This window comes from Myzus persicae, unplaced genomic scaffold (genome assembly GCF_001856785.1).
Source record: "Myzus persicae strain clone G006 unplaced genomic scaffold, MPER_G0061.0, whole genome shotgun sequence".
Taxonomy (NCBI): Eukaryota; Metazoa; Arthropoda; class Insecta; order Hemiptera; family Aphididae; genus Myzus; species Myzus persicae.
Window position 1 is genome coordinate 4,459 of NW_019100710.1, and position 11,142 is coordinate 15,600.

General features: G+C 31.2%; 1 long non-coding RNA gene across 1 annotated transcript in view; it reads left to right on the forward strand.

The window, feature by feature from the left end:
* Positions 1–211, forward strand: part of LOC111042582 — a 2,471-nt gene extending 2,260 nt beyond the window's left edge. Inside the window, exon 2 of the long non-coding RNA XR_002605476.1 lies at positions 104–211. This is a non-coding gene — a long non-coding RNA (uncharacterized LOC111042582). The remainder of the gene's footprint in view (positions 1–103) is intronic.
* Positions 212–11,142: the final 10,931 nt, after the last annotated feature.

Genomic DNA, 11,142 nt, shown 5'->3' on the forward strand with positions numbered 1-11,142 from the left:
GGAACTCCGGGCTGCCAATAAATTAGTTGTAAGTAAATTAAATGTAATTAAATTATATTTTAATAACAGTTTAAATCAATCTGTATTCATTTGTAACTATAAGATCCCAACATTCCTGCTCCCGAGCTACGGATAAATATATTCAAAGGATACACAACTCCTCCCTGAATATCTTATATTTAACTGGTCTTCCCCGACCACGTTACAGTACCATCAAGAAATTGGATTTCGTGTTCGAAAAAAGAAAAAGGTGCAGTGTGCTAACGGAGAGGGAAGATTTGATTATTTGGACGAGACGTGGTTGAATGCAGGTAGGGATGTCAAAAAAACATCGATGTTTTAAGCTAAAAATATCGATGTTCAACATCGATGGTTAAGTTTTGATGTTCTGCATTGATGTGTCACGTTTACCGATGTTTGCTTCGTCTTCGATGTATTACACAAAATATTTTTAAAATTTTTCATTTGCAAACAATAAAGCATAGATACACGTATAATTATAATTTAATATTAACTTGGTTAAAATAACAAGTCAGGATGACTGTTATATACTTATATAGTACAGACTGCTATTATAGTTTTATGGCTGGAAAAATAATATAATAGCCTAATTATAGAAATAAACTTAAATGATTCAGACCTTAATTTCCAGTATTTCCCACTGACTGCTATGCAATTATTATATGGGTTTATCTTTGATGTAGACTAATGTCTATATCAAAATTATTGAGAAACTATACACTTATAAATGTATTGTCAATTATTGTCATAAATATTAATTATTAACTCGTGAACCGTAGGTACAGTCTGCAATGTAATATACTTGCAGACGTCTAGACAGTCAATAGTTCAGTGTTCAGTAACATATTTTGTTATTTTTATTTTTTTGATAATTGTTTTTAAGCTGCTTAATAATTTATTACTTATAAATTATAATACAATTTGATGATAATTTGATTTGTACAACGTTATATAATGTCTAAGTATAAATCGGAAGTTTGGAAATACTTCGAAAAAAAACTAATGGAAACGCTATGTGTAAAGTCTGTGGTAAACTATTACGAACTTCTGGAAATACATCAAATTTAATGGGCCATTTAAAAAAGTTGCATAAACTACCTAGTGAAACAAATTTAAAATCTCCAAATAAAAAAGAAAAGGTAAGTACATTTTAAATAATAATTTTTACAAAGTAAAATTCATCTTTTTATCTTTAGTATACACAATACTTAGTGATTTTTTAAGCTTTTAAAACAATTTGGATGTCGGGCATGTTTAAATTGTTGGTCATCAGTAGAGTTAGGATGTCGATGACCTAAAAAACACACAAAAATGCCGTTAAAAAAAATGCAAGAATACCTAAAAAAAAGTGCAAAAATGCTCTAAAAACTTAAAAAAATTACCTTAAAAATTATCTTACTAATTAAGTAAGTGAAAAAACTTATTTATAAATAATAATTTTTATTGGAGATATGGGTATAATAATGGGTGTAATAGTAATTTAAAATATGAATTATAAATATATTAAGCATTTAAATAATTCAATAAATAACAATCAAAGAGTAAATCTTATCGGAACACGATAAATGTAATCACAACAAAAACCCAACAATAATAATATTAAAATTATTTTTTACTAATAGTCCAAATCCAAAGTTAGATTTTAAATAAATTAAATTTGTTTCCAAACTTGGGTGTAACATTTGCCCTAAAATCTATAATTTGTGAAAAATGCCCCAAAAGATGAAAAAATGACTTAAAAATGTTGAAAAATGACGTTAAAAAACAAAAAATGCATTTCCCACACAGCAAATTCATATTTAAAATAAGTTAAAACAAAGTTTTGCAAAAAATAATAATGTTCCAATAAATGTTTGAATAAAGTTAGTCATAGATTAAATAATGTTAATATAACATTATCCTACAATTTTTTGGCCACACATTCAATGTGTTTTAACTTAGTCTTATAACATTACACATAATGTTAGTAAAATGTTATATTAAGGAGTATTAAATATTTTTTTTAATTTACTTTTATTGTTTACAAAATTGTTTTTTTCATACAGATTATGTTACCTATACAGTATATAATATATACACAGTTAGGAATACATAATAACATTTGAGCATATTAAGAACCTCCCCCCCAACATTACAAAAAAATAAAATATTTTTTTAAATGGTTGTGAAAACATAAATTTTAAATTATTTTACACATGATCCCCCTGAAATTGATTTCCATATATAATTGTTTGTGCATCATTGTATTTATAATAGTTACAAAACTAAAGCATTAGAAATAAATTATAAAAACCACTAGCTAAGGAAATTATTGACACGACAACATTATGCAATGAACATTTTTTTTATTTAAGTAAAAATTACAATACACCTATAGGTAATATAAACAATAAAAATTAAACTGAATTAGTTCCTCGCGGGCATCCACGCAGTATGCATGTACGATACGTTGTCTCTGAGCTGTGTTATGCAATATTCGTTAATCTAATTTGTTTTCAACTCTACATAAAAATATATATACACAACAAACTTCAAACTTACACTTGCAAGTCACTTGTATCAGCAACCATCACATCTCAACCCTCAAGTGATATTAAAATTAAATTAATTAATTATTAGTATTAAAAATACGCAAAATATCACTATCTGTCATCCTCGGGCACCGTCAATACGGTGACATTTGGACTGCAGAGTAGACTATCGCGCCATGTCCGAGAATCCAACTAAAAATAAACCACCCAAAACCGTACAGCCAATTAAGATAGTAAAACAATCAAATACCCATACAATTAATAATGATTCTACATTATCAAACTCTGAATGGCAACAACAAAAGTCTTCCAAACGTAGTCTTCCTAATTCGCCTGTTACTCCAAACAACAGCCAGGGGAAAAAAACAAAATTATTTTTCTCACCAAACCGGTTCTCCGCACTATCTGTAGATGAACCTTCTAACGATCCCAATATTACAGACAATAATGATGTTTATAATCAAAATGAACCTGAACACGTAACTGCTCAAACAAGAAAAATAGACCTACCACCACCAGTATACGTAAAAGGAACAATCAACTTTGCTGAACTCAGAAATGCAATTACCCAAATAATTGGTCCGGATAGCTTTATCTGCAAATCAACCACCACGCATATAAAAATCCAAACAAATACACCCGATAGCTATAGAACACTTATCCACTTTTTAAAAGATGAGGAAGCAGAATACCATACATTTCAGCTTCAATCGGAAAAATCATTCAGAGCAGTGATAAAAAATATTCACCACACAACCGATCCTACTGAAATAGCGTCAGCACTCGAAGAAATAGGATTCAACGTAAGGCAAGTGACAAACATAAAACATCAAAAAACCAAAATACCACTGCCCTTATTCTTTGTCGACCTTGCTCCTGAATCTATTAGTAAGGAAATATTCAACATAACGTCCCTACTTAATACTAAAATCAAAGTTGAGGAACCTCTTAAACGCCGTGAAATTCCTCAATGTCAAAACTGCCAAACTTACGGCCATACAAAAAGCTATTGCTCACACTCTTCTCGCTGCGTGAAATGCGGTGGGACCCATCCTACCACAACTTGCACCAAATCACCCGACCTGCCGGCCAAATGTGCTCTCTGTGATGGTGAACATCCAGCCAACTACAAAGGCTGTGCTATATACAAGGAGCTGCAACAACGTCGCCGCCTACCATTCAACTCAAGACACAACAACCAACATCATCAACCGCAATCAATCAACCAAACGACGAAACCCAATTACCAGCCAAATCCGCAACCATCAACGCAAAATCCAAGTACTCGAACAAACCAATCATACGCAGAAGCAACAGCAAATACAGGTAACGCACCACCGCCAACCCCCTCCTCCAACACCCGACCTATAACCAGTCCTGATAATAATGATATATCAAAATTTTTAGAAGAATTAAAATGTCTAATTAACCCACTTATCTCTCTCGTCACAGCACTCATGTCTAAACTTTTAAATGACACACACAACAAATAATTCAGTCACCCAAAACTCTATCATGATACTTTCATGGAACACGAACGGACTAAAAAACCATAAAGATGAATTCCTCATTACACTCCAAGAAAAAAGAATTGATATCGCTTTAATATCCGAGACCCATTTCACTAATAACTACTCGCTTAATATACCAGGCTTTCGTCTGCATCATACCAACCATCCGGACGAGACTGCTCACGCAGGCGCTGCTATCTATGTTAGGTCTTCACTCACATCGCATCCACTCCCTAAATTCCAAACCGACTATGTACAGTCGTGTGCAGTATCCATAATAATCAACAATATACCTGTTTCAATAGCAGCCATTTACTGTCCTCCCAAACATAATATATCCTCCGAACAATTTAATCTTTATTTTAATTCTCTTAGCCACAACTTTATAGTCGGTGGTGACATAAACGCCAAACATATACAATGGGGTTGCCGGGTCTCAAATCCTCGAGGTAGTTCACTCTTGCATAGTATAACAACCAAAAACCTAAAAGCCATCTCTCCTCCAAACCCCACATACTGGCCAACATCTCCTAGAAAACGACCAGATATACTAGACATATTTGTAACAAAAATTCCCAACACACTCTACTCTTCAATTGTAAACACACATGCCCCATGCTCAGACCACTCCCCCGTATTACTCTCAATAGACGGTCAGCCCCTACCTAATCATTCTAATCTGCCACCGTTACATACTAACATTAACTGGGATAATTTCCATAAATCAATTTTACAAAAAACCAGTCTAAAAGTCCGCCTAAAAACAAAAAACAATATTGATGAAGCTGTGAATCTTCTCACATCCAATATACAAGCTTCAGCATGGGAATCAGCAAAACCATCACAACCACACATATCCAATATAATTCTTCCTTTATATATTCGCAACCTCATATCACTAAAACGTCGTGCTCGCTGCTTATGGCAACGAACAAATTATCCCTCCGACAAATCCCAATACAATGCGCTTGCACAAAAACTAAAACGGACCATAGCTAACTACAGAAATGAATCCTATATAAAACATTTAGAATCACTCACGACAAAAGACGGTTCTCTCTGGAAGGCTACCAAAAACCTTCTTCGTATACGTAATCCTCCAGCTATACTGTGAAACACAAATGGCAATTGGGTACACTCTGATGAGGACAAAGCTAGCATATTTTCAAACTACCTCGCTGAAACCTTTCAACCTCATAATAGCATTCTCCTTCCGGAAAAAATTAGCATGGTTCTCAACTCACCATTACAAATGTCTCTTCCGCCAAAACATACCTCTCCTGCTGAAGTTCAGTACACCATATCCAAACTCCCACGGAAAAAGTCCCCTGGTTACGATTTAATTACTTCAGAAATACCAAAGCAACTTCCACAAAAAGTTATTGTTCTAATAACCTATATATTTAACTCAATGCTCCGATTATCCTATTTCCCTATTCTATGGAAGTACTCCTCTATCATACTCATTCTCAAACCAAAAAAACCACCTGACCTTCCGTCGTCATATAGACCTATTAGTCTACTCCCAATATTGTCAAAAGTATTTGAAAAAATTCTAATCAAAAGAATTCTAAATATTATCGATGAAACAAAAATCCTACCCGACTCACAATTTGGCTTCCGCAGCAAGCATTCTACAGTCCATCAAATTCATCGAATAGTTGATAAAATATCTTATTCTCTAGAAGAAAAACAATATTGCACTGGAGCCTTCTTAGATGTTTCACAAGCGTTCGACCGAGTTTGGCACGCAGGTCTGCTATTCAAATTGAAAATCATCCTACCATCTAATTACTACCTCTTAATTAAGTCCTACTTAGAAGATCGCTTTTTCTCGGTACGATATGGCTCAGCCACCTCTTCTCCAAAACCAATCCAAGCAGGAGTACCTCAAGGCGCAGTCACTGCTCCCTTACTATTTAATATTTTCCTATATGACCAACCCACACTACCCACGAGTCTCATAGCTGACTTTGCTGACGACAAAGCACTTATAGCTACCAGCCATGATCCTACTATTGCTTCGGCACTCATCCAAGAACATCTCTCACTCCTTGAAAAATGGTATAAGGAGTGGGGAGTAAAAATAAATGAATCAAAATCGTCACACTGTACCTTCACCCTAAGAAAGGGAAAATGCCCACCTATTACCCTCAACGAAAATACTCTGCCAATCACAGTGAGCACTCGCTACCTAGGCATTATTATTGACCAACGACTTACCTGGTCTCCTCATCTCCGTGATAAACTACTATCCTTAAATAATCGTTACCGTCTTCTCCGCTCTCTTCTAACTTCCAGCCATATGAGTTTACCTACCAAGCTACTAATTTACAAACTTTACCTAAAACCAATGTGGACGTACGGAATACAGTTATGGGGTTCCGCAAAAATCTCTAACATAAACCGGATACAGCGCTTCCAATCAAAAACCCTTCGTGCTATTTCAAAAGCACCTTTTTACGTATCCAATCAGACCTTACACAATGACCTTGCCATCCTACCCGTCCTTGACGTAGCCAAAACTTTTTATAGGTGATTCAATCTAAATGTTCAAAACCACACCAATCCCTTAATCAAAGGTCTTGCGTCAGCAAATATACCTGGTAACCCCAGAAAAAGATTAAAAAGGCGGTGGTGTCGGGATCTACTAATAACTTTAAATTGTAAATAATACTATTGTAAACCCATATACCTATGTACATAAGTAACTGTCAAAGTGCCTTTACTGAAAGGTCTCTTTAATCTGTTTCACTCAAGCCATTATTCATTCATCACTTTTACTTATTGTTCTTTTATGTAACAGATTGTAAATTGTATAAATAAAATTAAAAAAAAAAAAAAAGAATTAAGTTTGAAATTAATGAAAACACACTAGGTTTTTTTTGTTATCCAAGGAAAAATTACTTTTGAACAAAATAAAAATGATTATATAGGTAATAGAAAAAAATAAAAACAAAAGAACATTATGTTTGAGATGTTTGGAGAGTCACTTGTTTTTTAGTCTTGTCTTTAATGCAAAATGGGGCGTGTGACAGCCAGGTTCCGAGAGGTATATCAATTTCTTTTTCTGTGTTCATTTTATAGTTGGTATGAGCTCTTAGTGCATCTGAAATGAAAAACTTTACTTAAAATATGCTGTAATATAGATAGATAGGGCTGTAGCCATGTAGGGGGATTTGTCGCCCATAGACATAGTCGTTACCCCCTACAAAATATTAAATATATAAATGTAAGTGTTATTTTATGGTTAAATAAGTATGCACTTTATTGTACCCCTTGATTTGATTGACCTAAGGATTTGGTCTAGCAATGGGTTTAGTAATAGCAGCTCTATACAAATTAAATTATCAACCCAATGAGAAGCGAAAACACAATACTCAGTCATAATATCAATTTTAACAGTCACAAATAAAATGTTTACCAATAATAACACGGTAGATCAGCAGTTTAGAAAATGGTGATTTTTTTTGAACCCATATAATGAATATTTAGTCAAAATTTGGTCATCAAATACTCTAGCCATTATTCTTCGAACGCTATTTCCCAAATCTTTATTCCCAACTAATAATGACAACTTACTGACCTAAAAACAATAATATTTCTTTTATTAATTATAAATCATAATGGTATTATATTATACTTACCAATGACATTCTGAAATCAGTGTCTTGAATTTTATTTTCAATAGCTAAGAGTTCATGATGATTTGTTACTGGCAAAAATGATTCAATATCAAAAATATCTGCAGATATAGGGAGTGGATAATGATTTTGTTTGGATATTATCCATTAAAACTTGTACATTTGCTTGAGTTATTCGATTAACATTAATTAAACCACTAATATCATATTTAATATGAGTTAAAGTATTTATCACAAAAGTTTGAAAATCTAAAAAATATATTATCTAGTCAATTTCTACATATTAGAATTATAACAGTTCATTTCATTTTTTAGTAAAACAATTTAAAAGTCACCTGATGTGGACACGTTAATACAGCAGTTATCTCTTGCAGTACTCGAGTTTAAATTATCAATAGTAGGAACTAAATAATAGTAATAGAACATAAAAAAAATCTATATTGAATTTAATTTGTATTTTGTATAATTAATACCTGACTTGTTTCCTTTAGTTTCATCAATAAGTAGCTGTTTCTTTACAATCATGTTGCCACTTTTATTAGTATAGGAAGAAACATCATATTTTTCAACTGACCATTTACCGATGGGTGAATCTATTATGTGCACAATGTTACTGGTATTCATTTGACTTTTAACTGGAGTAAGCTTAGGAGGAGTTAATTTTAACAATTCTTCTAACTCATCATCAACTAAAACTTGTTCTAACTCATCAACATCTAAAATTAAAAGATAAGGATAACAGTAAGTATTAAATGTAGGTAATTACTTATATTATGTTGACAAATATATAAAAACGTACTTTGTAATTTATTCCAATTAATTTTGTTACAAAAACAAAACGTAGGATCTTTAGAAGTATCATCATTATCATAGGACCTAGCCACTACTAGAATCGGAAATTTTTGACATTACATTGGATGGAACCTTAACTTTGTTATTAGAAACTTCTAAGTAAAAACAAATGTATATATTAGATAAATGTATTAATATTAAAATGCAAATTTATATTACCTAAAATATTCAAATTATAACACAATAAATAATGAAAAATCGAAAAGGGAAATTATCGCAACCAGTATATTATCAATATAACAATTAATACTTTAAAAAGTACATATATATGTATATATATATACATTTATAATTAAATAAGGTACCTAGGTTAAATGTTTAGTTGTATAGATTTTACATTTATATGAGTATACATTTTTAATTAGATGAAAATACCTTTAACAGGGTTATAACGAGGAGGACAACTGTCACTTAAATCAGGTTTAGATTGATCTTTTGCTTTTTTTTATGCATGGATACATATTGTGGTGATAAACTTGAACATTTAATCTTCCTTTTATGCTTCATATTACTAATTTCTTCTTCAGTACTTGAAAATTCTGACTGATATGTAGCTTTGGTTAATTTATTTCTAGCTTCAAGAAAAGTAACTGTAAACAATTTAAAAAAAACAAATTGTATTATTGAAAATACATTAAATTTTAAATTTTACTAGATAAGTTAAACATACTATATGTTTTATTTCCAAGTTTTCTTGCTGGATAAAATATAAAATCATCAGGATTGGGTTTTAATTGTTTTTCTATATATTTTTTCACATATTTTGAATTTTTAGGCCATGCACAAGTATTTTTGCGTACCCAACTTGAAGGTACAGCTTCTACACTATTATCATTTTTAAATAATACAATATCCCAACCAGCCATCTGCAATTGTAGTATTATGATTTACCAATACAATTTTAAATTATACAATAAAAAAAATTACATAAACATTTATATACATATATACATAATATAATCAAACAAATAATACAAAATAAATAGTTAAGAAAATAGTTTAAGTATAACTATAATTGTGATCAGTGTGTATGATTGGCATAGCAATCAATTTTGTATTATGTAGGAATACCATCATTTTTTTTTTATTTGAGACACTGACCAATACTTAATTCTTTTAGATAAATTTTTTACTTCAAATATGTATAATATTGATGAATTTATAGGATCATCAAATAATGGATTTAATTCATTAAAATATTTTCCAATTAGTAATACATTTCCCATGTCATTCTGTATAATATTTAAACACTTTACAATTTCATTATTTGTAGTAAGAAAATAACTGTCTTTTTCTTTTTTTAATTTTAATGTTATGCTTTTGAATAAAAATGTATGATATTGAAACCCAGATATGTTTTTAATAAGTGGGCCATTTGTATGTGCATTTTTTAATATCGGCTGATCCAATGGAACATCTGTGTGACTATAATTTACTTGTTTCGAATTATATTTTTCATGATAACTTTTTATAACTTGTTCTAAAGGTTTTTCGCTTTTTCTCAAAAATAATTTAAGTTCCTTCATGTAATTTTCAAAATGGAAGGCAAAACAATTGTCCAATGGCCCATAGTTTTGATAATCATCACTAAGATGTAATAAATTATGGACGTTATGAGATATATTATGTACACCATAAATTTTTTGAAAACTTCTTACAAAAAAATCAAGTAATTCCCTTGCATAATTCAAAAGATGACTATTATTTGGGCTGAGAAGAATTATCATAGCAATGTTCAGTGCCATACAATTTGTATAGCATTCATCTGTTATTATATTTTTTAAAACTATGGGCCCTGTATATAGTAGAAACAAACGAAACTCTGTTGCTTTCCATCTTTGCATTTCAAAAATACTTCTAGACTTTCTAGCAAAGTCTGTGGTAATATAAGAGTTCAAATTTAATAAATTTAATGAAAGCTCATGAGTTTTCCTAGATCTCACACGGACATTTAACGGACCTTTATAAAACCAAAGAAACATAAGCTTTTTGGTAACACCAAGACATACAAGATGCATGTAATCAATGCTAAACATATTAACAGAATTAAATCCATCAATTTGCGTTAAAATGGAAATTTGATTTGAAATATGGTAATCTTCGTCAAACATTTGAAGATATTGTTCATGTGTTCTTTTTGTTGACTGATTTACTAAATAAGGAAATGCAACTCTTTTTTTAATGTACTCCCCTTCAATGGTACATCGAGTACATGAAGAAAAGCCTGCATGACTTTTAACTTTTAATACATAAGATTTTGCTGGTGCATCACAGATAAATAATTTTATTGAAACTTTAATATATGTTTTGTTTATAATTACACCATTAGTTATAAGATTATTGGCATCTTGAACAAAATCTGATAGAAAATCGTTGCTGTCATAAGGTTTTTCAGTTCCATAATACAAGCCAACAAGGAAAACAATTTTTTTTGGAATATTCATTATGTTTGCTAGAATAGGCCAGAATTGAGCCCCGCTACTTTTAGACAATGGTAACCCATCAATACCTATAGCGATTTCAATACTACATGAATTAATAGGTGCATATTTCATAATTCCAAATTTCAAGCCAAAGTGATAG